The following is a 27,835-nucleotide window of genomic DNA, read 5'->3' on the forward strand; positions in this document are numbered from 1 at the left end:
GCGAACAAATTGCATCTTGGAAGTATTTCTGCAACACCAGGCCGGAAATTACCTCCGAGGTGGACGAGAGAGAGAAGAATTAAGAGAAAGAAATGAAACACTACGAAATGCGACAGAAAGTACGTCTGAATTCCTGAAATATGACAAGACAACCACTTCCGAGCAGAGGAAACAAACTCTCACTTCTGTTTTACAAGAAATTGCTTCGACTAATGGGCAGTTAAGCTTCCCCAAAAGAAGTTTACTTATGATTCTTGTAAACACCAACCGCTGAGTATATATCAGTATTTGAAACTAAATTCTGGATTTGCTGAAACAGCTCTCTCTGCTCGTTCCTTCCCCTTTCATTTCAATGGCGATTCGATGGTATGCGAACAATATGTTAAAAAACCCCTCTACCAGCCTGAAATTGGCTGGCTCTTAATCTACCAACCGATATATATATATATATATATATATATATATATATATATATATATATATATATATATATATATATATATATATATATATACATATTGCCGCATAGAAGAGGACGCAAAAGATGACGACTGGGAACAAAAGCGCGAGCCTGAAAGAAGAAAGAGGAAGCTTGAGCGCAAGACTCGTTCCAGTCGACTATTAAAACCTTCTTATCTTAGGCCCTCCTTGGCGTCCTATCGAGACGTAACACTGGTGGAGGTGCTGGGTATGCATGACTCCTTCCGGCAGTCCACAGCGGATCCCAGACATCGACACGCCGGTGCATCGCGCTAGTCGCCGCCTTTTAGGCCTAACCCCGGAGTTCAGCTATCTGTCAAACGACTCTTCAAACGCCCAAGTTCATCAGGTCTCCCAAGCCATGGCACATCCCAACCCTACGCCGGTGACTCTTCAGAACACCAAGGTGCCAGAGTGCTTTCGCCGGGAAGCGTTTGAAGATGTGGAGGACTGGCTTGACCAGTTTGAGCGAGTGGCCAAGATAAATCAATGCAGCGCAGACTAGAAGCTTTCCAATGTTTATTTCGCCCTTCAGGACAATGCGAGAACGTGGTTTGAAAACCACGAGGCCAGCTTATCCACATGGAATGACTTCCGCCGCCAGCTGGTAGACACATTTGCAAGAAGTGATCGACGAGACAATGCGCTACGCCTGCTTGAAGTGCGCATTCAGAAGCCGAATGAGAGCGTGGCTATGTTTGCGGAAGACATGGCAAGCCTTTTTCGCCGTGCCGACCCTGATATGAGTGAGCCACGAAAGCTACGGCATCTCATGCACGGTGTTAAAGAACAGGTGTTTGCCGGTTTGGCACGCAACCCACCCAAAACCGTGAGTTCATTAGGGACGCTACGGCTATAGAGCGAGCCCTCCAAGACCGGTGCCGCCAGTACAACCGACTTGTAAACTGTGCCGCGACGACTACGGCGGCGCTGACTGCAACAGATAAGACCACACTTCGAGACATCATTAGAGAAATTGTCCTTGAGGAGTTGCAGCGAATTACGGCTGCGAAGGCTCAGTCGTCAGGGGACCTCATGGAAGCTGTGAGAAATGAAATTCGGTGCGCCTTATCACCGTCTGCACCATGCAACGAGTCTCGTCCAGTCAACAACGCGGAGGTCCTTTCCGAACCATACCAAGCTCCCCAACCGGTCAGCTACACGGCGGATATTCCTGCACCTTACCACGAGCCGCATCCCGAGAGCTCTGCCGCGGTCCTTCGTCGCCCACCTCCTGACCATGCCCCACCGAGCTCACCGAGCCGTCAGGAGACGCGGTTTTTCCAGGGGCCTCAGTGGGCGCCTTCCAGGCGCTTTGAACTGCGCCGAACTGACAGGTGGCGTAGTTATGACAGCCGACCACACTGTTTTTACTGCGGACAACCTGGCCATGTATATCGGTACTGCCGCTACCGCGAAGAGGGGCAGGCCTTTCCGCCTGCTTCTCCTCGCCGCCGCTTCGACGCTGACTCTGTCCAAATCGCGGACGACCCTCCGGTCAGCAGGGAAATCGAATCCCCGGGTTTCCGCCGCCGCTCCTCCCCATCGCCACAACGTTATTATTCGCCGATGCGTCGCAGCACTGCTGACGTTAGCGGACGGCGGTCTCCTAGCCCTGGCCTGGGAAACTAACAGCCGCAACCTCGCGAGGGATGGTTGCAACCAATCGAAAAGTGTTAAAACCCTCACCACCGCCGCAATTGCCGACAACCCGTGCTTCTGACGCCGCCATTAACATTGACATTGCCGCAATACCGCCGAAAATGCCGCCTACGTTACCGCCGAAAATGCCGCACCAGATGATCAGCCATGACGACGAAGCTGACAGCGCCAACCTTGCCGCACTTCCGCCGCAAATGCCGAAAGAAACGAGCAACCCAGATGACTTTGTTAGCGCTGGCCTCGCCGTTTCCATTGATGGGCTGGAGGCACATGCTCTGGTGGATACCGGGGCGGATTTTTCAATTATTAGCCAGAAACTGGCCGACACACTGCGCAAAGTAAAAACAGAATGGACTGGGCCAGTAATAAGAAGTGCTGGGGGTCAGCTACGGGCACCGACAGGGAAATACACTGCCTGGATAGGAATAGGAAAAGCGGTTTTTGTTGGCAGCTTCGTTATTCTCCCTGACTGCTGCAAAGACCTCATCTTGGGCATGGACTTTCTGTGTTTTCATGGGGCTGTAATCAGCATTCGTGACAGCGTCGTTGCCTTCACCAATAACCATGGAGACCTTGGTTATACGCAAGTACCACTATTGCCCTTACGCGTCACCAATGAGACGGTGGCATTACCTCCGCGATCATGCTTTTTTGTTGAAGTGAAATGCGACGTGGCGCATACAGGCGATGGCGTCGCCGAACGGGCGGTTACCCTGGTACTCAGCCGAGGTGTTTCTATAGCTCGAGGGCTGGTCAACTTGACCAATGGGCATACCGAAGTGCTGCTGACAAACTTCGGCGATGAGCGTCAGCAATATCCGAAAAGCACAACTGTGGGCTTTTCGACAGCAAGCTTCCAAATGCGCAGCACTGCTTCTCACTGCAACAGGAAGGATCAATGTGCAAGGCACCCGTAACCATCGTCGATGTGAGCCCAAATTTGTCTTCTTCAGAAATGGACCGCCTTTTAGATCTCATAGATCAATTTCGAGACTGTTTTGCTTCAGAATCGCGGATCGGCCAAACGCCTTTGACAAAGCATCGGATTATCACGGATGACTCGATTCGCCCGATTCGACAAAATCCGTACCGTGTGGCTCCGAAAGAACGTGAAGCCATTCAGCGCCAGGTGGCCGAAATGCTTGGAGACGACGTTATCAAGCCGTCACAGAGTCCCTGGGCTTCCCCCGTGGTACTTGTTAAAAAGAAGGACGGCAGCTTAAGATTTTGCATGGACTATCGCAAGCTCAAACAAGTGACCAACAAAGACGTGTACCCTCTCCCTTGCATCGACGATTCCCTTGATCGCCTACGAAATGCACGTTACTTCTCATCGATGGACTTGAAAAGTGAATACTGGCAAATCGAAGTAGATGAGAGGCATTGGGAGAAGACAACATTCGTCACTCCCGACGAATTGTATGAGTATAAGGTCCTTCCGTTCGGTTTATGCTCGGCGCCAGCAACATTTAAGAGGCTGATGGGCACTGTGCTTTCGGGACTTAAGTGGCAAACATGCCTGGTGTATCTTGACGACGTGATCGTGTTTTCGGCCACATTTGAAGAGCATCTACTCCGTTTGCTAGCTGTATTTCAGGCGATAAGATCTGCGGGCCTCACACTAAAACCCGAGAAGTGCCACTTCGGTTACGAGGAGCTGCAGTTCTTAGGTCACGTCGTTAGCCAAGAAGGTGTCCGGCCTGATCCTGAGAAGCTCTCCGCAGTCGCCAAGTTCCCAACACCTACGGACAAAAAGACATTGCGGCGCTTCCTGGGTCTTTGCGCCTATTACCGTCGGTTTATTGCTGGCTTCTCACGAATTGCCTGCCCATTAACTTCACTGACGCGTGACAACGCTGTCTTTCGCTGGGGTGGAGAAGAGCAACAAGCTTTCAATGAGCTGCGGAGGCGTCTACAGACACCACCTGTCCTGGCGCACTTTGATGACGACGCCCCTACACTGCTTCATACGGATGCCAGCAACGTGGGCTTAGGTGCTGTGTTGGTGCAGCGCTAGGATGGTGTGGAAAAAGTAATTGCTTACGCCAGCAGGACCCTATCTAAAGCAGAAGCGAACTACTCGGCAACCGAAAAAGAATGCCTTACGGTGGTATGGGCGGTTATGAAGTTCCGCCCTTATTTGTACGCTCGCCCCTTTCAAGTAGTCAGCGACCATCACTCTCTGTTGGCTGACGAACTTAAAGGACCCTTCAGGGAGACTCGCGCGTTGGAGTCTTCGATCACAAGAATTCGACATGGCAGTTATATACAAATCTGGAAAGGAGCACACGGATGCAGATTGCCTTTCGCGAGCGCCGGTGGAACCGTCCACTATGACTGATAAAGACACTGCGTTTTTAGGTGTCATAGATGACGCAACGCTTTCCCAACAGCAGCGAGAGGACCAGGAATTGCTCCCTCTCATTCATTTCTTGGAGAAGCGAACCACGGTCGTGACTAAGATTTTCGCCCGAGTAATCTCTTCATTCTTTATTCGCAACAACGTACTTTACAAGAAGAACTTCCGTCCTGGGGGAAACAGTCATCTACTCGTCGTCCCATCGGCTCTCCGCAGTGAAGTTTTGCAAGCGTGCCAAGACGAGCCAACCGCCGGTCACCTAGGCTACACCCGCACGTTGGCTAGAGTACAGCACGGATACTACTGGCCAAAACTGCCGGCGACAGTGAAACACTATAATGTACGTACGTGCATAGACTGCCAGCGCCGTAAATCACCCCCTGTAAAACCAGCCGGCCTACTCCACCCTCTTCAAGTGCCAACGACACCTTTTAAGCAAATTGGCATGGACCTCCTGGGACCATTTCGGACCTCTACAGCCGGGAATAAATGGATAATTGTCGCCACCGATTATCTGACCCGCTACGCGGAGACCAAGGCATGGCGCTCCGCCATTTATTATAACTGACCGAGGAACTGCATTTACGGCCGAACTTTTGGAGACCGTTCTTCACCTCAGTGGTACCAGTCACCGTAAAACTACAGCCTATCACTCTCAAACCAATGGGTTGACGGAACGCCTCAATAAGACCCTCGCAGACATACTTTGCATGTATGTCGACGTGAACCATAAGAATTGGGACGAGATACTTCCCTACGTCACGTTCGCCTACAATACGGCACGCCAAGAAACCACTCGCATGATACCATTCAGCCTCCTTCCCGGGCGACCAGTAACAACTATGCTGGATGCAATGTTGCTCCCGAATGCCGACACCGATGATCTCGATCAGGACGCCGAGGAATTCGCTCAGCGTGCAGAGGAAGCTCGCCAACTAGCGCGTGTGCGGATCAAAAATCAGCAGGAGCATGATGCACGACGCTACAATCATAGGCACCGACATGTAATGTACGACCCTGGCGACAAAGTGTGGATCTGGACACTTATTCGCCGCCGTGGACTTTCCAAAAAACTATTGCGGCGATATTTTGGACCCTATGTTGTTCAGCGACGTTTAATCGACGTCACTTATGAGGTGGTGCCAGACGGGATGTCGACGTCAAAGCGACGCCAGCACCAAGCAGACGTCGTCCACGTCGTGCGTATGAAGCCATACCACTCAGTCTGACCTTAACCTCCTACTTCCCTTTGTTCTCATCGGGACTATGCTTCCTAAGGAGGGGGGCAAATGCCGCATAGAAGAGGACGCAAAAGATGACGACTGGGAAAAAAAGCGCGAGCCTGAAAGAAAAAGGAAGCTTGAGCGCAAGACTCGTTCCAGTCGACTATTAAAACCTTATCTTAGACCCTCCTTGGCGTCCTGTCGAGACGTGACAATATATATATACAGATCAATTAAGGGGAAATGAGGGTGCTCGTTATAATACATGAAGGAAAGAAGCCAACAGTAGGCGAGGCCAAGGAGAGCGTTGGGGATGGTACTTTATGCCTTTATTTTTTGTAATGTTTACTTGGGTAATCGCAGAAATTAGTTATGTAATCTCTTTAGGGGAAGATAATTAAACACAAAGTAGAAGAAAAAAAGAAGAAAAAAGTAGAAGAAAAAATTGGCACGCTGTTTTTTCTTCTACTTTGTGTTTAATTATCTTTCCCCTAAAGAGATTACATAACTAATTTCTGCGATTACCCAAGTAAACATTACAAAAAATAAAGGCATAAAGAACCATCCCCAACGCTTTCCTTGGCCTCGCCGACTGTTGGCTTCTTTTCTTCATATATATATATGTTTTGTTGGTATTGACAAGAATTAGTGTAATGATGATTGTAGGGATAAAGACTATTAAATGTAAAGCGGAAGGAAAAACAACGCGCCAATGGTGTGTAAGTGTATATATATATATATATATATATATATATATATATATATATATATATATATATATATATATATATATACACTCGCGTTGTTTTTCCTTCCGCTTTACATATATATATATATATATATATATATATATATATATATATATTTCCCCTTCATGGATCACTGCCTTGTCGTGGCGGAGGGGCTTGCGAAACTCGATGTAGTCGTGAGCTCTGCTGTGTAGGGCCACCCAAGATAGACAGGTCACGGCAGAGAGATCTGACAAAATGTGATTCACTGGAGAAGGTACTGGCAACCCACTCCCGTATTTCCTGCCAAGCAAACCCTATGGCCAGTCACAATACCATTACCGATATGGCGCCGGAAGATGAGCCCCCCAGGTTGGAAGGCGTCCCACATGTTACTGGGGATGAACAAAGGGCGATTCCTAGTAGCTCCAGGACGAATGAAGCGGCTGGGCTAAAGCCAAAAGGACGCTCAGTTGTGGATGTGTCGGGAAGCGACCGGAAAGTCCGATGTTGCAAGGAGATATATCACATAGCAACATGGAATGTAAGATCTATGGCGCAAGGTAAACTGGATATCGTCAAGCGAGAAATGGACAGATTGAACATTGATATCTTGGGTATCAGCGAGCTCAAGTGGACCGGAATGGGAGAATTTAACTCCGGCGACCATTATGTCTTTTATTGTGGGCACGAATCCAAGAGAAGGAATGGGGTCGCTCTCATAGTAAACAGAAGAATGGGCAAAGCAGTGCTAGGGTACAACCCCTAAAACGACCGAATGATTTCACTTCGGATCCAAGGTCACCCTTTCAACATAACAGTTATCCAAGTCTATGCACCGACCACTGCTGCTGAAGAAGCTGACGTTGAGAGATTTTATGCGGACCTACAATGCCTTTTAGACCGCACCCCATCATCAGACGTCGTTTTTCTCATAGGAGACTGGAATGCTAAGGTCGGGAGTGAAGAAATATCTGGAATTACAGGCAAGTTCGGTCTTGGTGAGCCAAATGAAGCTGGGCAGAGGCTAGTAGAGTTATGTCAAGAAAACAACCTGACCATAGCGAATACTCATTTTCAACAGCACAAGAGGCGCCTGTACACATGGATTTCACCGGACGGTCTGCACAGGAATCAGATCGATTATATTATTTGCCGGCAGAGATGGAGAAGCGCTATACAAGCAGTAAAAACAAGGCCTGGGGCCGATTGTGGCACCGATCATCAGCTTCTTGTTGCCAAAATTAAGCTTCGATTGAGGAAAACGCAGAAAACTAGAAGGCCTTTCAGGTATGATTTAGATCAGATTCCATTAGAATATGCTGTGGAAGTGAGGAATCGATTTCAAGAATTAGATCTAGAAGACAAAAAGCCCGAAGAGATGTGGACTGATGTTCGTGATATAATACAAGAAGTTGCTACTAAGGTAGTTCCAAAGCAAAAGAAATGCAAAAAAGCAAACTGGTTATCTGAAGAGGCTTTGCAAATAGCTGAGGAAAGGAGGATGGCAAAAGGTATGGGGAAAGAGAAAGATACAAGGTTCTCAATGCAGATTTTCAGAAAATAGCAAGGAGAGATAAGAATGCCTTCCTGAACATACAGTGTCAAGCAGTTGAGGACAACAGCCAATTAAGGAACACAAGAGCTCTGTATAAGACAATCAAAGATATCAAAGGAAGCTTCTGTGCTAAGCTGGGCGTGATAAAGGACAAACGAGGCAAGGACCTCACTGAAGCCTCAGAGATAAAGAAGAGGTGGCAGGAATACACAGAAGAACTGTACAAGAAGGACCCGGATGTGCAAACCCAACATAGGACGGTTGTGATTACTGATCTCGAGCCGGGCATCCTGAAGAGTGAAGTTGAATGGGCCTTAGCCAGCCTTGCTAAGAACAAAGCTAGCGGAATTGATGGTATTCCAGCTGAGTTGCTTCAAAACCTCAACCACGACGCTGTTAACACACTGCATACATTATGTCAAAAGATTTGGACAACCCTGCAGTGGCCACAGGATTGGAGGAGGTCAGTTTACATCCCCATTCCAAAGAAAGGCAGTGCCAAAGATTGTTCCAACTACCGCACGATCGCGCTTATTTCGCATGCTAGCAAGGTGATGTTAAAAATCCTGCAAGGTAGGCTGCAGCAGTATGTGGATCGGGAGCTTCCGGACGTGCAAGCTGGGTTTCGCAAGGGCAGAGGAACTAGAGACCAAATGGCCAACCTTCGCTGGATCATGGAAAAAGCAAGAGAGTTCCAGAAACCCATTTACTTCTGCTTAATTGATTATGCGAAAGCGTTTGACTGCGTAGATCACAGCAGATTGTGGCAAGCTCTCAAAGAGATGGGAGTTCCAATTCACCTCATCTGTCTCCTCAGGAACCTTTATGAAGGGCAAGAGGCCACTGTCAGAACTGGGCATGGTCTTACTGATTGGTTTCCGATTGAGAAAGGGGTGAGGCAAGGCTGCATACTGTCGCCCTGCCTATTTAACCTATATGCAGAGTGCATCATGAGGAAGGCCGGTCTGGACGAGTCTTCAGCTGGAGTGAAGATTGCTGGAAAACGTATCAACAACCTTAGATATGCGGATGATACCACTTTAATGGCAGAAAGTGAAGTGGAACTCAAGAGACTTCTGATGCGCGTACAAGAAGAGAGTGAGAAGTTTGGGCTTAAACTGAACATTAAAAAGACGAAGATCATGGCGTCTTGCCCTATCAAGTCCTGGAGCATCAATGGACAAGAAGTGGAAGCTGTGACAGATTTTCTGTTCTTGGGCGCCAAGATTACCTCGGAAGGAGACTGCAGCCATGAAATTAGGAGACGCCTGCTTCTGGGAAAGAGAGCAATGGTTAGCCTTGACCGCCTAGTAAAGAGCAGAGACATTAGTCTGCCAACCAAGATCCGTATAACCCGTGCTATGGTCTTTCCAGTTGTGATGTGTGGATGCGAGAGTTGGACTGTGAAAAAGGCTGACCGCCGAAGAATTGACGCGTTTGAATTGTGGTGCTGGCGAAGACTCTTAAGAGTTCCTTGGACTGCCAGAAGATCAAATCAGTCGATATTGTCGACCATAAACCCTGACTGCTCATTGGAGGGTCAAATTCTAAAGTTAAAGCTCAGCTACTTTGGTCATCTGATGAGAAGAGAGGAGTCGCTGGAGAAAGATTTGATGTTGGGAAAGGTTGAGGGTCGCCGGAGAAGGGGTAGGCAGCGAACGCGATGGTTAGATGGCATTCTCGAGGCATTGCAGATGAAGCTATGTGATGTTAAGAAGATAGTGAGAGACCGGAGAGCGTGGCGTGACATGGTCCATAGGGTCACGAAGAGTCGGACACGACTGAACGCCTGAACTGAACTGAACTGATATATATATTTTTATGTTTTGTTGGTATCGACAAGAATTAGTGTAATGATGATTGTAGGGATAAAGACTATTAAATGTAAAGCGGAAGGAAAAACAACGCGCCAATGGTGTGTGAGTGTATATATATATATATATATATATATATATATATATATATATATATATATATATATATATATATATATATATATATATATATATATATATATATACATAATATCGCCGCGTTGTTTTTTCTTCCGCTTTGCATTTAATGATCTTTATTCTAATAATCACTATAGGACAAATTTCTGTAAATGTCAACATTATAAACATTAAAAAAAAATGTTTGCCTTGCACTTGTAGACTGTTCGCTCCTTTAAATGCTATATATATTGTCACGTACAAGGTGATTGAGGATATCAAGAATAGCAAGGGGTTAGCTCCGGTACAACAGCGGTGAGCCGCACAGACGCAAAACCCGCAAGCGACACTTCGTCGTCCTTCACTCAGTCATGCGCCACCTGACAACGCTAGATGGCATTACTCCCCCTTCCGAAAACAAAAATGGAAAAAAAGTGGAGACGGCCGGTGAGAACGGTGTACAAAGTAAGAGAGTGGTCACAGGAGGTGGCCGTGCGTTATCGTTGGTAGTACGGCTTCAGCCGCACAATGTGCACAATGTCCGAGCTGGGCTTTCGACGTTTTGAAAGTGGGGCACCGTCTGGAATAACTTCATAACTGAGGTCACTCACACGACGCAACACTTTGTGCGGCCCGAAGTAGCGGGAAAGGAGTTTCTCTGACAAGCCTGGACGGCGAACTGGTGTCCACACCCAGACTTGGTCCCCAGGTTTGTAGTGAACCTGGCGGTGCCGTAGGTTGTAGCGGTGCGCGTCAGAGGTCTGCTGCCGCCCGATGTGCACACGGGCAAGCTGGCGGGCTTCCTCAGTGCGGATGGCATACTGCTGGGCATCTGGGGGAAGCTGGTCATCATCTGGGCACGGGAGCATGGAATCGAGCATGCTCTGAACTTCACGCCCGTACACAAGTCGAAATGGTGTGAAGCGCGTTGTTTCTCGTTGGGCTGTATTATACGCAAATGTGACGTACGGCAGCACCTCGTCCCAGGCCTTGTGCTGCACATCGACGTACATTGACATGTCCGCAATCGTCTTATTTAACCTTTCGGATGGTACGCTGTGGTCTTGCCATGCGTCGTATAACTCAACTCGAATGTGTGGTCGATGAGCTGCGAAGTGAAAGCTGTCCCCCTGTCGGTAATGACATACGAAGGGGCGCCATGCCGCAAGACTATGTTATGCATGAAAAACTCGGCTACTTCGGAAGCTGTGGCATGAGGGATTGCCTTTGTCTCAGTGTATCGGGTCAGGTAGTCAGTAGCCACTACTATCCATTTGCTTCCCGCCTGCGACAAAGGGAAAGGGCCAAGGAGGTCCATGCCGATTTGGTCGAACGGAATACGTGGTGCTCTAACGGGCTTGAGAAATCCGGCAGGCTTCAGGGGCGGTGTTTTATGGCGCTGGCATTCGCGACAGCTTCTTAGCGTTTCACAGTTGCGGAGATTCCTGGCCAGTAATACATGTTGCGGACTCGAGCAAGCGTCCTTGAGTAACCCAAATGACCAGACGTCGGTTCGTCGTGGCAAGCAAGTAGAATATCCGCACGGAGCTCGCATGGTACTACCAGAAGGTAAGCTCTTTCTTGGCCTTGGGAGTTTCTTTTATACAAGACGCCTTGCTGCATACAGAATGAACCAATGTGCCGAGATAGGCGTCGAGGGAGCGTCGTATCACGCCCTTCCAGATAATCGATGAATGGTAGGATGTCTGGATCAGCTCTTTGTCGATCCCTGAGCTCAGATGCACTGAGAGCTCCTAGAAAGCCGTTGTCGCCATCGGCTGCAGCACCTTCAGTGTCAACGGGGGCTCGTGACAGCGCGTCAGCGTCTTCGTGTTGGCGGCCCGACTTATAAACAATAGTTATGTCAAATTCCTGAAGTCGTAAACTCCAGCGTGCAAGTCGTCCCGACAATGATGGTCCGTGACGACTTTAAATGGTCGGCCGTAAAGCTAGGGGCGAAACTTCATAGTGGCCCACACGACCGCCAGGCATTCCTTTTCCGAGGTGTAGTAGTTCGTTTCGGCGCGAGAGAGTGTGCGGCTTGCATAGGCTATTACTCGCTCAATCCCGTCTTGATGCTGAACAAGGACCGCGCCAAGACCGATACTACTGGCGTCAGTGTTCACCTCTGTGTCAGCTGCTTCATCGAAGTGCGCCAGAACAGGGGATGTTTGAAGGCGCTCGCGAAGCAAAGAGAAGGCCGTCTGCTGCTCAGAGTTCCACACAAAGGAGGTTTCCTTCCTTGTGAGGCGCGTTAGAGGTTCCGCAATTTGAGAGAAGTCCGCAATGAACAGCCGATAATATGCGCACAGGCCGAGAAAGCGCTGAACAGCCCTCTTGTTAGCTGGAACGGGAAACCTTGCGACGGCAGCAATCTTATCGGGATCCGGGCGCACCCATCAGCGCTCACAACATGGCCAAGGAACTTGAGTTCTGTATACCCGAACTGGCATTTCTCGGGCTTCAGCGTGAGATCAGCAGAACGGAGCGCTTCCAGTACAGCTCGAAGGCGTTCGAGGTGTTGGTCAAATGTTTCGGAAAATACAACTACGTCGTCCAAGTACACAAGACAGATCTGCCACTTGAGGCCAGTTAGGACGGTGTCCATCATCCTTTGGAATGTAGCTGGGGCAGAGCACAATCCAAATGGGAGTACTTTGAATTCATATAGACCATCTGGAGTGACAAATGCGGTTTTTTATCGGTCTCTTTCGTCTACTTCGATTTGCCAATAGCCGCTTTTCAAATCAATAGATGAAAAATACTTCGCACGTCGCAATCTGTCCAGTGAGTCATCGATGCGCGGCAGCGGGTATACATCTTTCTTTGTCACATTATTCAATTTCCGATAGTCGACGCAAAATCGAAGAGTGCCGTCTTTCTTCTTGACCAGGACTACTGGTGAAGACCACGGACTTTGTGAAGGCTGCACAACACCATCATCCAGCATCTCCTGAACCTGCGTCTGGATCACTTCTCGTTCTTTGGTAGACACACGATAAGGCTGCTGTCGTATAGGGCGAGCGTCTTCATAAGTAATGATGCGATGTTGTGTGATGGGCGTTTGACGAACCTTCGAGGAAGAAGCAAAATAGTGCTTGAAGTCCAGCAACAGTAGCTCTAAGGCCCGCCGTTTCTCCTTCGTCAAGTGGCAGTTAATGTCGATGTTGTCAAGAGATGGCTCATTAGTTTCGACTGCCGTGGATGTAAAACAGACCGGATCGTGCGTAACAGGGTCAGCGAAAGCGATAGCAGTTCCCGGAAACAAGTGCCGGTGCTCATTAGAAAAATTTGTGACAAGGAGTGCAGCCCGGCCATTGTGAAGCGACAATAAACTTCGAGCAGCGCAGATGCCTTGAGCAAGCAGGAGTGAATAGTTCGCTTCCGCTACAGCATCGCCGGCACGGAAATCGTCACAGGTAACTTCCACAAGAACACTGCTTCGCGGCGGCAGCGAGACGCTCTCGGCGGAAACGCGAAGTGCGGCATTGCAAGGACTGCTACTATCTCGTTCGGCAGATTGTCCCATCGAAAATGTGACGCGTCTATTTCGCAGGTCGATAACTGCTCCGTATTCTCGCAGAAAGTCAATGCCGAGGATAAGGTCACGGGAACAGTCACTCAAAACGACGCAACTAACGACGAACGTATATCTGTTAATCTGAATACGAGCCGGGCACATCCCCTTTGGGGTAACTATATGACCGCCGGCGGTTCGAAGGTACACACCTGGCCAAGCAGTGAGCACCTTCCTCAAAACAGTCGCCATGCGACCACTCAAAATCGAATAATCCGCATCGGTGTCCACTAATGCATTGACTGTAGTACGACCGTCTAAAATAACAGGAATGTCCAGAGTAACCCTTTTGGCTTCCCTAGGGGACGGTACCAGCAGCTCGCGGTCGGATCGAAGCGGCGACGACGGGAGGTCTTCAACGCAGCGACTACCAGCAGCCTCGCCCCCGAAGGTCGCTGTTTTCAGTTTTCCCCACCAGGGCTAGACGAGCGGCCTTGCCCCTCTCGCGAGGAACCTTGGGTGGACGTCGATGAGCGCCTTGGTGAAGGGGAGCGGGACTGACGCTGCGAACGAGATGAACGCTGTTCCGCCAGGTACTCTTCAATAACTCGGGGTCGTTGACCAAACCGGGGAGGAGGCGAGTCGATGCGGAAGCCGTGAAGACCGAGGCGTCGATAAGGACAATCCCGGTAGAGACGGCCTGGTTCACCGCAGTGGAAGCAGAGTGGACAGCGGTCAGGCGTGCGCCAAATGTCGGCTTTGCGTCGGGGCAGGGGACGTTCGTCGAAGTACTGCACCGGTTGCACCGAGGGCAGTGGAACAGTAGGCGGCGCGGGAATGGGTGGCGGTGAAGGGGGAGCCTGACTCTGCAGAACGTCTGCATACGTGGGACGGTTTCCGGTCCCCGACAACAATGGCGGGCTCGTAACTATAGGCGAAAGAGGGCTCTTGAGCGCCTGTCGTACCTCCTCCTGCACTATAGCAGAAACGGAAGCTGGAGATTGCTGCAGGGGGTTCCAGAACTTTCTCAGTTCTTCGCGCACGACACTGCGAATTAGTTCACGCAAAGCATCAGGATGCCGCTCGGAAGATGCAAATGACTCCGCAGTTGTGCTAGTATGGAGAGGTCGGTTATAAGCCGCGGCACGTTGTTGTAGCACCCTTTTCCATTGTGGCGGCCTCCGCAAGGAATCCGTTTACAGTCGACGGTGGGTTGCGCACAAGGCCTGCGAACAGTTGCTCTTTCAAACCCTGCATCAAGTGCCTGACCGTTTTGTCCTCGTACATGGCGGGATCGGCTCGCCTGAAGAGGCGCGTCATGTCCTCGACGTGCGCTTTGACGCTCTCATTCGGCATCTGGATGCGGGAGTGAATGGCACGGTCTGCATGTTCGCGACGATCCGCGCTAGTGTGGGCCTCGAGCAGTTGACGACGGAATTCCCGCCACGATGTTAACATTTGCTCTCGGTTCTCGAACCAGATCCGGGCGCCATCCTCAAGGCTGACGTTCCTTAGTTTGGCAGTATCTTCCCATTGGTTAAAAGCAGCGACACGTTCAAACTGAGGGAACCAGTCCTCCACGTCCTCAAAGAGGTCACCATGGAAAGACTTCGGTACCCGAGGGGCCTTCAAAGTGTAGTTACAGGCCGGTGCGATGCCCGTTACCGGCTGAGCAGAAGCACTAGATGTCATGGCGACGGGTGATGGCTGAAACTCCGGAGACAGTCCCTGGAGCCGTCGACTGGAGCGATGCACGGGGGTGTCCAATGGCACAGGGCTGGCGCGACGTCTTTCAGATGGAGACTCTTGCATAGGTGATCTTACCCAGCACCTCCACCAGAATGTCACGTACAAGGTGATTGAGGATATCAAGAATAGCAAGGGGTTAGCTCCGATACAACAGCGGTGAGCAGCACAGACGCAAAACCCGCAAGCGACACTTCGTCGTCCTTCACTCAGTCATGCGCCACCTGGCAACGCTAGGTGGCAATATATATATATATATATATATATATATATATATATATATATATATATATATATATATTGATCAATTTGATATCAAATAATGAGTTGATATTGATACATTACATTCTGGTTTGGTTTGGTTTGGTTTGTGGGGTTTAACGTCCCAAAGCAACTCAGGCTATGAGAGACGCCGTAGTAGAGGACTCCGGGAATTTCGACCACCTGGGGTTCTTTAACGTCTTTCTTCAGAAAGTCTGAACTGAAGAAGGAGAATATAATGTATCAATACACTGCCTTTTTCTTCACAAAGTCTGACTTTTTTTGAACTTGTTCTAATACATGTATGTATGTATGCATATATATATAGGGTGCGAGAACGTAACTAACGTGTACGTACTTGGCCGCTGAAAAAAATATACAGCGAAGTATAGGCTTGATTTAAAGAAACATTTTTAGTTGACTCGACGGTTCGATCGGACCCCCGATCGGAGCTTCGTGTCAAATAAAAATATGTCCTGTGATGGATCCAGCTGATCCAGTGAGCAGAGCATCTTCTTGTTCTTCTGCCTTGATATACGGCACATATACCCAAGAAGGGGGATTGAGTAGGGTTCAGTGTGGACTGCCAAATGTCCTACACAAACTGAATTAGTGCATTAAAGTAATTGTCAACTAAACAAAAACATAAAATTTAAGATCACAAAATTGATTGAAAGGAAAAATACGAAGCAAAAAGTTGAAAGTTTGTAAATTTGGAATACAATTAGCAAGCAAATCTGTCCGTAGCTGTGATGTAGTTATGTAAGTACTGACAAATTTGAGGCAACGCAAATCCTTTCGCACTCGCACCGAAGGAGAGTAGAAGCGGGACCGACAACGTAAATCCCAAGCGTGCAATTGGAATTTCTAAATGCACCCTCCTCTGATGTGAAAACCTTCGGCAAGCGAGAAGGAAGTGATCAATATTTTCAAACTCACCGCAAGCCTCACAAAGGTTTGTGGGGCTGATCCCGCATCTACATAAAGATTTAGGCGAGGAATCCTGCATCTCATGAGAGTCATCGTTACCTCATACTGCCGTGATTTACATGAACGAACTTTCCATGAGTATATGAGATGCTGATTCGGCTGTAGAAAGCAAGGGATCATTGCATGAAGCGGCTAGGTATTGATAACGCTGAAAACGGGACATTCCAAAAATGGTGATATTAGGGATGGTACATGAAACAGATGCATCAAGAGCTGATTTAGCCAGGAAGTCTGCCACTTCGTTCTGGAAAATACCGCTGTGACCGCGGACCCAGATGAAGCGTATTTCTTTCACCTACCCCGGTATGAAATACTTTAGTGAGCGGCTCAAAAGAGCATCCCATGCTGACCCCAGTGACAACAAAACAGAAAGAGAGTCTGATAGAAAAATTATTTTTGATTGACTGCAGGGAACTTTTAGTAGTGCTAGCCCAATTGCCATAGACTCTGCTAAAAATATCGATGTGTAATCCGGGACACGCACCGAAAAACTCCAGGAAAGAGACTGAAAAAATTGCAATCGCTGCTTTCTGCGCAGTCACAGACGCATCAGTGGTAATTACAGTGTGATCAGGGAACTTTTCAAGGTGATCACATAGGAGACTGGATATTAGACTTCAAGGTAAGTGCTTCACATTAGATGGAAATATAGAATCATAATTTTTATCCACAAAGGACGTTGAGCAACCAATAGGACATATAGAACCAAGGTCCATACCAATGTTTGCTAAAATGCTCTGTGTGAAAATAACCTGGGTCATACAGACCCTTGGCCACTGGTGAGTGAGAAAGAGGGCGGGGTTGGACACAAAAATGGGTATAGCCACACCGGGAGTAGCCTCAAATGATCGCAAGATTGATCTAACAGTTAGAAGGCGGAAACGGGAGTTAAGGTCCAGAATGCAGGCCTCGAAGTACAGAACAGTGGTAGAGACTGACTGTGGAAGCCCTATGCAGAGGCGCAACGCCCGTCTCTCTAAAAGCAGCAAAGGATGCAGCTTATATTTTGGACACCCAGAAAAAAGAATGCAGCCAAATTCCGAAATCGGTCTCGCATAGGCTTTGTACAAAAGAAGAAAAGTATCTCGACGCATACCAAATTTCCTATTACTTATCCGTATGAGCCTACCAAGGGCACGCTCACCTTTCCGAACATTAGACTTGTTGTGAGGCCTCCAATCCATACTAGCATCATACGTAATGCCTAAATACCGCACAGATTCCACTTGAGGTATAACATCTAAGCGGTAGTTTAACGAAACATATAAGTTGGTTTTGGTTTTAAAAACTAGCACACTGCTTTTGCACACATTTAAAAACAATTTAATTTTCTCCAACCAGACCTCAAGTGCATTTAGGTAAGCCTGTAGTGAACGATAGAGGTCCTGAATATTTTTTGCAGAGGCGAAGAATGCTATCTCATCTGCATATACATATAGAGTGACATCAGGATGAACCGGAATATCACACATTAATATATTAAAAAGGAGTGGTGAGAGCACAGAGCCCTGGGGCACCCCTCTTGTCTCTGCATAGGTATCTGAGATTAATGAGCCATCAGTGCAAAATAATTCTCGTCCTTTCAAAAATCCCCTGATCCACGCATAAATGTAGAACGGAGGATGTAATAATAACAACTTGTTTAGTAGAATGGAATGTTCAATGCTGTCGTAGGACTTAGCAATATCGAGCGTCACTAACGCTGATACCTCCTTGTTGCACATTGCAAGGCGAATCCTGCTTTCTAAATCTACATTTGCAGACCATATTGAGCATCCATTGCGGAAACCAATCTGGCAGAACTCAAAGCATTAACCTCTGAAATATGCTTTGAGAGGCGGCCATGCACAATTCTTTCTATTAATTTTACTAGACTCGAAGTCAAAGCTATAGGCCGAATGTTTTCAACATGAAATCCTTTACCAGGGCCTTTCAAGAGCAATATAATTTTCGCCACTTTCCAGACGTGCGGCAGCCATGTAGATTCTAATGATTCGTTGACCATATCCAGGAGATCCTGAGTGAATTCATTTGCTAAAATTTTGAGCATACCTACCGTAATCCCGTCCCAACCTGGAGCCGAGTTTTCCATGGAAGAAATTACAGATAGGAGTTCTGATCTTTCAACCTCAACATAGTCTGAGCAGGAAACGTGCAAGGGAACTCTGCCCTGCTTCTGGAAACGTAATGTTAGCCCTTGTTCAATTTGTTCCAACTCATCCTTTGCCTCCTGTGGAGTCAACACTACTGAACTTAATGACTGAGAAATTGTGTGAGTTTCTATTTCGTTCCATGAAACGACGCAAAGCCTTCCTGTGCTTAGGGTTTGACAGATAAGTATTTAAATTTTCGTTGTACTCGTCCTTTGCATGCGCTATGGCTCCTTTAAATGACGCCGAACAAAATTTGTAGTTTATCCAGTTTACTGGGCTTTGGTTATAAGAAAGGCTCTTCCATGCTGCTTTCCTACGGCGGAAAGCTTTCTCACAAGCATCATTCCACCATGGGGATGGCGACTTATTGTTTACTGCAGACCGCACGGTGAACTGGGAATCTACAGTAGCATTCGAATTGAGGAAAATACCTGTTGTGCTTTGTCTGTTCGACATGAACAAAGGTTTGATGTGAGGGAGGAGCGTTGCGAAGCTGCATATTTGGCGTTGTTTACTAGTTTACGGTCAAAAGTGCTATCTCGTGTTGGGCTCATCATCATGGTAAATGTTATTGGAAAGTGGTCACTAGGATGTACCACTGTCTACTGTTGACCATCCTCCTATACCTATCCCACTTGCTGCCAGGGATAAATCGATGACAGATCGCGAATTTCCGCGCATGAAGGCTATAGCCCGAGAATTGCAGCAGCGCACAGCATTTGCAGACATCCACGTCCATAACAGCTGTCCACATGAGTCAGAGTAGTTACCCCAAAGAGTATGGTGACAGTTAAAATCGCTTGCAATAAAGACCCTATTAGAATTTGTAAGTAATCTGTCAAAATAGTCTGTGCTACGTGCACTTATGGAGTAGTAGACGTTAGCGACTGTGACAGGGCCACACGACAGTCAATACGACACCGGCCCTACCGTTTACACGATCGGCGCGGAAAAAACGAAATTTCTTTAAGGTAAATGACTTTGCGGGGGAGAGCCAAGTTTCTTGCAAGAGAACTATGTCTGGCTTATATGTTGAAAGGAGAAGATATAAATCTGGAAGTGAAGATACAATAGAACGACAATTCCACTGAAGCACTTGTGCACCTGCCATGATTACTTTCATAAAATTAAGGCCGCAACAGCCTCTTTAACACATCGGATTGCGGTAAAACTTTGGAAGGCCCTTTTTTAGTTTTGGTTTGAGAAATGGAGGACTTAAAAGGTGAGGTAGAAGCACGGCGCTTCTGAGTAGGGCATGCCATTTCAACATAATTAGAGCAAACACCCTTGCGAGAAATGCTTACAGGGACACTGTCGATAGGCTGCACTTGAGCCAGCACTAGAGGAGAAGCTGCATTTAAACTCTCAGCACAGGTTTGAGATGAAATAGATGCTGGAGTCAGCACAGGTTGAGATGGGCAAGATGACTGGCTACCAACAATGCCAGACAAGGCTTCAGTAAAGATGGTAAGCATACGGTCAACCACGACAAAAAGGGCTTTTTCAACCGTTGTCACAATTGCGGTAGACAACGTGGCCTCAAAGTCTGGAGTAGAAGGGCGCACACAGTTGGCATAAGTGTGCCTTTTCCGATTAAGGAGGGCATAAGCATCTGCTCGAGAGCAACGATTCTCTTGAATTAATTCTAGTAACGCCTGCTCCTGAGAACGTTTCTCACAACTGGCGTCATCAGCCGAGTGCTCGTTACTACATAGGCAACAGCTAGGTTTTGCAGTGGTACAGCTATCAGAACAGTGTCCTTTCCCACACACCCTGCATCTAGTCGCAGACTTACACGCTCTTCCACTGTGTCCAAATCGCCAACAGTTAGCACATTGAAGGGGGCGAGGACGTAGCGGGTCAATGCGGTAGGCAATTGGCCAAATTGTCAACTCAGATGGACACATGAGATCGGCAAAAGTTGTTTTGACTCTGTAGCAACACGCACCCCGGCCACCATGCGAGAGCAGCGATACACTGAAAGAACACCAGCTCCTGCGTCCTGAAATTCCTCCAAAATTTTTTGAGCAGTAGATGCAGGATCCACTGCACGCACAATACCTATAGTGCAAGCCAACTGTTCAGGAATAAAGACCTTGACAGGAATCGAGGTAAAAGGACTGCAGCGTAGCAGATCTGACACACAATGTTTGCAGATTTGCAAACTATACCTCGTTTCCTGAAAGGTCGCACCTCAGAGATATCAAGATAGTGATCCGTCAGACTCTTGAGTTGCTGCTGAATAGTTTTTGGATTGTTCATTTTCAGCATTCCATCGCCTATTGGTATGAGTGCGACAGGAATCACATCGACACTATTTTTAGCAAATGAATCCAGAGGCAAGCTTTCAGTCGGCAGGCTGGCGAACCAATCTGCCGAGCCCTCTCCCGGGGAGGTGAAAGACATGCCTGTGCGCACAGTAATGAAACCTTTACATTACCAAATCCTATAAAGCTAGCCTGAAACCTGACCAACCCCCCCCCCCCCCCCCCCCCCCCCCGAATGTGGAAAGGCCTCACCACGAAAAAGCACCAGGAACCGAACACCTTCAGTGTACCTCAGGATAATATCTTCACGTCCGCACTCGCAGCTCGTGGCACTTCTTCTTCATCATCAGGCGTAGCGAACCACGACAGCGACCAACTTCTTCGTCCTCGGGCGCGCCAGCACGTGATGCATGCCAGTGGCTGTAATCAAGAGTTCGACGAAACATCGTCTGGTCAGGTGGTGACATAAAGAAAATTATAGGGTCACTGACCAAGTTAAAGTTTAATAATTACATTTTATTAAACTTTGTTAACTTTATTAAACGTTTTTATTAAACTTTGACTTGGTCAGTGACCCTATAATTTTCTTTACGCCAGTGGCTATAACGACGAAGGTTGGGTCACTACGGTTCCCGCCGGGTAGAAAAGGAGCCAGCCTGGCGACTCATGGGCCCGAAAGGACAGACGAATCGTAGTAGGACTTGAAGTCGGTTCACATATATTATTTCGCGTCCACGGCGACTGAAGTGCGCAGAGGGCGTAACGAGATCAACTGCGTAGTTGACAGGAGATGTTTCTTGAAGGACCGCGTATGGGTGATGGTACCGAGCAAGAAGCTTCTTTGAAAGGCCTGGGGTTGTGGAAGGCACCCAGAGCCACACCAGTGAGTTTGGGAGATATGACGAAACCTCGTCGGTGGCACGGTGGTGTTTTTGTTGTCACTGGTTTTCTGTTGTAAGGGATCAGGCGAGCTGACGGCATCCTTCTGCGTACTTGACGGCGTCGGAGAGTGGCGTTGATTCGGAAACATCAGGGCGGTAGGGAAGAAGTGTGTCCATAGTGCAAGGCGGCTCGCGCCTTAAAGGAGAAAGAAGGGAGAGAATCAAGTAGTGGTCTGTGTCGCGGTGTTATATGCGTAGGTAACGCAAGGGAGAACCTGGTCCCAATTGGAATGGTCGGCGCTCACGTACATAACCAGTATGTGGGTGGTAAGAGGTAGCGATGCGGTGTATGATACGGCACTCCTTCAGGAGGGCCTCAAGAGTGTGAGATAGGAAAACGCGTCCGCGGTCGCTGAGCAGTTCGCGAGGGACACCATGACGAAGAACTAGATTCTTCAGAATAAAGGCAGCGACGTCGCGTGCGGAAGCAGAGGGTAACGGCGATGTCTCAGTGTATCGGGTCAGATGATCTACTGCCACAATAATCCAGCTGTAGCCAACGGAAGTGGCAGGAAGAGGGCCAAAGAGATCTATGCCGACGCGATCAAACGCATGGTAGGACTAGGCAGTGGCTGCAACGAAGCAGGGGACTTGATAGAAGTGTTTCGGCGTTGGCAAGACGGGCAAGAGCGCACAGAATGGCGGACAAGGCGGTACATTCCATGCCAATATAAGAGCGGATCCAAGCGCGTGTAGGTTTTTAACACTCCACCATGGGAACACTGAGTATCAGCATGGAAAGCAGCGCAAATGTCGACGCGGAGATGAAGGGGGATGACTAGAAGCCATTTTCTTCCATCGAGAAGTAATTGCGGTGATAGAGCAGGCTGTCACGGATGGAAAAATGGTGGGCTTGGCGGACGAGGGTTATGGACGAAGGACCGGGAAAGGCACTTGAAAGTCCAGAAGTGTAGAATCCACGGGTCGTGCCGCTGTTCTGTGGCCATGTCGACAGTGGCGAGCGAAGACAAATCGTAGGCGCAGATGTGATCAGACGATGAAGAACGAAGCAGTGGCGAGCGCGAAAGACAATCCGCGTCAGTATGCTCGAGGCCTGAGCGATAAATGACACGAGCGTCATACTCTTGGAGGTGAAGGGCCCAGCGAGCAAGGTGACCGGAAGGGTCCTTAAGAGATGCAGCCAGCATAAAGCGTGGTGATCAAGGACCAGATAAAACGGTCGGCCATACACATAGAGGCGAAATTTTCCGATTTCCTAAATAATGACCAGTCATTCTCTTTTCGTAACGGAATAGTTGGACTCCGCTTTCGTCAAGGTCCGGCTGACGTACGGCACCACATACTCGCGGAAAACAGGTTTGAGTTGATTGAGAACGGCACCTAGCCCAATGCCGCTGGCGTCAGCTTGAGTCTCAGTTGGCGCAATCGGGTCAAAGTGGCTGAGGATGGGAGGAGAAACCGGCTTAAAGTGTCGAAGGCCTCATCGCAAGCAGGCGTCCAGGCGGATAGGTCGGAGCTGTCGGCGAGTAGCTGGGTGAGAGGGGTAATGGTACAGCCGAAATTTAAGACGAAGCGACGAAAGTAGGAGCACAGGCCGATGAAGCTGCGGGGCTGCTTCACTGATTCTGGGTGTGGAAATTCGGCAACTGCACGAAGTTTGGTGGGATCTGAAAGAATGCCGTCCTTAGAAACTACATGACCTAGAATTGTTAGTCGTCGAGCAGCAAAGCGGCACTTTTTCAAATTGAGCTGACGGCCGGCGGAGGCGAGGTAAGCCAGGACGTCCTTCAGTCGGAACAGGTGAGATTGAAAGTCAGTAGAAAAGACGACGATGTCATCAAGATAGCAAAGACACAAAGAACACTGTCCATTAGGCGTTCGACAGTGGCTGGGGCGTTGCAAACTCCAGTGGGCATGACATTGAACTCACAATACATCCGGTCATCATCCGGTGTGATGAAGGTGGTCTGGGGGCGGTCAGTGTTATCTATTGGTAACTGCCAGTAGCTATTTCGCAAATCTAACGAGGAGAAAACCCGGCTCCCTGCAGGCAGTCCAGTGCGTCATCGATGCGTGGCAGAGGATATACGCCCATGCGCATGATCTTGAGCTGGCAGTCGATACAAAACCGGAAGGAATCATCTTTCTCAGTTACCAACACAACCGGAGACGTGCATGGACTATGGGATGGCCGGATGACACCCCGGCGAAGCATTTCGTCCACGTGGTCAGCAAATACTTGGCGCTCAGAAGCCGACACGCGATAGGGGCGCTGGCGCAAAGGTGCGTTTGTACCGGTGTCGATCGTGTGCTCTACAACAGACGTGCGGCCCAAGGCAGTTTGATGAATGTCGAACGAAGAAGTGAAGGTCTTCAGGAGGGCGACAAGTTGATCACGTCGCGCAAGCAGAAGATCAGCGTCAATGGCATGTTGGAAATCGTCAGAGAGCGTCGAAGCGGTCTCAACATTGAAAGAGCATAGAATAACATCGAAGGAAGTGGTGGTGTCAACAAGAGTGTTTATATGAGCGGGATCAAGTTCTTCAAAACGTCCAATGCATTCACCAAGGAGCAGGACTGCTGGGCAAAAATATGGGTTCAAGGCGTAAATTGCACTCTCAGCGTCTTGAATCTTGAGAACTGCGAACGGAAAAAGGAAGCATCGGTGGTGGGAGGCGGCTTCGGAAGGTGTGAAAATAGCAGTCAAAGTCGTTAGACACTAACAAGAGAGTGGTACGAGGACAGCTGAAAATGGAGGAATGTCGATGTCATGGGCGACAAGAAGTTTTGTAGCCCGGGAAGATGTGTAACAGAAAGGGGCGTCAGAGAGGGGGGCGAAGGCAATTTCCGCACGAGCGCAGTCAATAACGGCCTGATGAGTCGATAGGAAATCGTATTCGAGGATGATATCATGCGAGCATTTCAGCAGAACAATAAACTCGATGGGGTACAAAACGTCTTGAATTAGAACACGGGCTGTGCAAGATGCTGAGGGTGGAATGTGCAGTGATGAGGCGGTGCGGAGCGAAAAGTAGGAAAGCGGAATGGTCACCTTTCGAAGTCGACGGCAGAGCGCTTCACTGATGACAGAGGCGGCTGGACCGGTGTCGACGAGAGCGAGAACTGTGGCGCCACATACACTTCCATAACATTAGCGGGACGACACGGAGGACTTGAGGAATTCGAAACACGCGCAGTTCTTGCCCCGGGAACTGCTACTGTTAGTTTCCCTTAATGGCGCCGGTAGGACGTCGCAGCATCAGAGAAGGCGTTCGGCGATGAGGAGAATGTGATCAGCGAGTAGCATAGGCTTAGCGATCTTGTGATACGAAGTGAGGACGGGGTGGAGTAGTTTGCGAGCGTGGCTAGAGATCGTAGGGGTATAGGATCGAATGTCAGGCTGAGAAGCTGGAAGGCGCTGGGTGCATTGGGTGTGGGCAGAATCTTGAGGGTGGTCTTGGAACGAAGGCTCAGACTGCGGCAGTGAATGGAACGCATGGAGGGGCACGTAGGGACCAGCTGTGGGTGAGGGTGGCGGCCTACCCGTTACTTGAGCGTACGTCAGAGGTGCCATCACAGGCAGCAGCACGGGGTTGGAGGGCAAGGCGTCAGCGACGTGTTCTTGCACGACAAGGCGACAGTTCCATAAGTGGGTACAGGCAAGATGCAACTGTTGTATGCTTTCCTCTTGAGCGATACCGGTAAGCTGCTAGTCATAATCTGCGAGTGCTTTCCAAATGCGCTCCATCCCAATCTTATCCTCCTTGTTATTTTCCTTTCATGGTCCGGATCTGCGGCATACCTGTCCTAAGTAGACATATTCGCCTACTACTTCCAGTGCTTCGCTACCTAACGTAAACTACTGTTCCTTCCCGAGGCTGTTGAACATTGTTGAACATTACCTTAGTTTTCTGCATATTGATTTTCAAGCCTACCTTGCTAAATTTCCTGTCTAGGTGATCAATCATCCTTTGCAGTTCATCCCCTGAGTTACTTTGCAAGGCAGTGTCATCACCGAATCGCGGATTACTGAGGTATTATCCATCAACCCTTACCCCTAACTGCTCCTATTCCAAACCTCTGAATACTTACTCTAAGCAAGCTGTGAATATTATTTTGAAGATCGTGTCTGCTTGCCTAATACCTTTTTATATGGGCGAACTTCATTACGTACTGTACTTTGCGCAGAACTATGGTTGCTTTGCAATCACTATATATATTTTCCAGTATTTTCACATACGGCGCATCTACACCCTGATTTCGCAATGCCAGCATGGATGGCGAAGTTTCGACCGAATAAAACGGTTTTCCGCAATTAGTGGATGCTATATATAGAGACGGGTTATATACCGGGTGTTTTTCTATCGCCTGGGTTATGGTATGTATATGATCGATAGTAGAGTACCCCTTCCGCAAACCTGCTTGATCGTTTAGTTAAGCGAACTCAAACCTGCCCTGATTCTATTAGCGATTAGTTTAGTAAATAACTCATACGTGATAGATAGTAACCTGATTAGTCTGTAATTTTTCTAATCCTTAGCGACCCCTTTCATATGAAGCGTTCTTCTTCCACGACTCCGGTATCGTCAATGTCGCCAGGCATTGCGTATACAGGGTGGCCAGTTCAGTTTCTTTAGCACGAAACCCCCCCCTTCTGTCAAAACTATAGTTACATGATCCTCCCCAGCTACTTTCCGCCTTTTAATGGCTTCTAAAGTTTTCAAGCTTCATCCTTCGTTAATGGTGGAACGCCTCATTGCTTTTCAGTACTGCCGATAATAGAGTATCTTTTCCGAAAACCTGATTGATCCTTTGCTTTATGAAGCCTAAGGGTTCCCTGGTGCTATTAGTGATTACTTTTTAAATACCTTATGCGTAACGGATAGTAAGCTGATTGGTGTAATATTTTTCAAGTCCTTTACGTCCCCTTTGTTTTGAATTAAGTTAATGTGTGCATTCGTCCATGATTCGGCACAGTCGATTCCACCAGGCGTTGCGTGTACAGGGTAGCCAGTTTTCCTAGCCCGATAACCCCCCCCCCCCCCCCTTCAATAAATATTTAGTTACATGATCCTCCCCAGCTTATTTGTCGCTTTTCATAGCTTCTAAAGCTTTCTTAACCTCGTCCTTCATTAGGGGTGGAACGTCGGATCTCTCTTACTACTGCCGATCTCATTATTGTCTTAACAACTTCGGCTACTGTATAGGGAAGTATAGAACTCCTAGGTGACTGACTTTCTCGTCCATATTAGTGATGACATTGCCCGCTTTGTCCCTTAGCGCATAAGTCTGGTTGTTGCCTATGCCTAGTTTCCATTCACCGCGTTAAGGCTGCCGCCGTTCTTTAGAGCATGCTAGAATTTTTTCTTGCGACACGCTTTTGTGTCAGGCACTTTGTATCTATCAATTACCTTTGATAGCTCCAACAGTTCTATCCTGTCTATTTGTTGGGTTCGAGGCTTTCATATGTGACATTTCATAATCAAATGTTTTGTCTGCTTAGATAATTTACTCCCTCTAAATGTCTTACAGCCTACTTCTAGCGCGCACAGCAATGATATCTCCGAAGGCATCGTTTATCGCTTCACACTAAGGTCGTCATCCTCGATTAAAGCCGAATATCTTTTCAGTAGCGAGATCCCGAATTGTTATACCTTCCCCCTCTCCGCTAACTCGTTGACAGACTTCTTGATTAGTAATCCTTTTTTTTTTCGTTCTTCACATCTAGGCTAATTTAAGACTTTACCATACTGTGGAAACTGCATCGCACCTTTCCAATTACCTCTACATCCAGCACAATGGTAGGGTTAGGACACAATATGAAGACAATTTGGTTTTAGTCTATCCGTTAGGACTTTTCCATGTATACTTTCTGTTGTTCCATTTTTTAAGATAGTATTCATGATTTTTAGGTTATTGCGCTCTAAGAACTCAACTAATAACTCCACCTAGCTGTTCCTAGAGCCCATGCCATAGTCATCTACTACATGGTCACCAGCCTGCTTTTTGCCTGTTTTGGGATTGAAGCCCCCATCAGTACAGTATTCTGCGTTTTTAA

The 27,835-nt window shown here is 48.2% G+C and overlaps 1 protein-coding gene and 1 pseudogene across 1 annotated transcript in view; one reads left to right on the forward strand and one right to left on the reverse strand.

The window, feature by feature from the left end:
* The window catches only part of LOC146190179 (sodium-dependent glucose transporter 1A-like), a 47,342-nt gene that overhangs the window by 3,122 nt on the left and 16,385 nt on the right, over positions 1–27,835 (reverse strand). The gene's annotated exons all lie outside the window — the stretch shown is intronic.
* LOC146190180 (uncharacterized) lies at positions 108–27,320 on the forward strand (annotated as a pseudogene).

Source organism: Amblyomma maculatum, chromosome 5 (assembly GCF_055883805.1).
Source record: "Amblyomma maculatum isolate TAMU_Amacu chromosome 5, ASM5588380v1, whole genome shotgun sequence".
NCBI classification, from domain to species: domain Eukaryota; kingdom Metazoa; phylum Arthropoda; class Arachnida; order Ixodida; family Ixodidae; genus Amblyomma; species Amblyomma maculatum.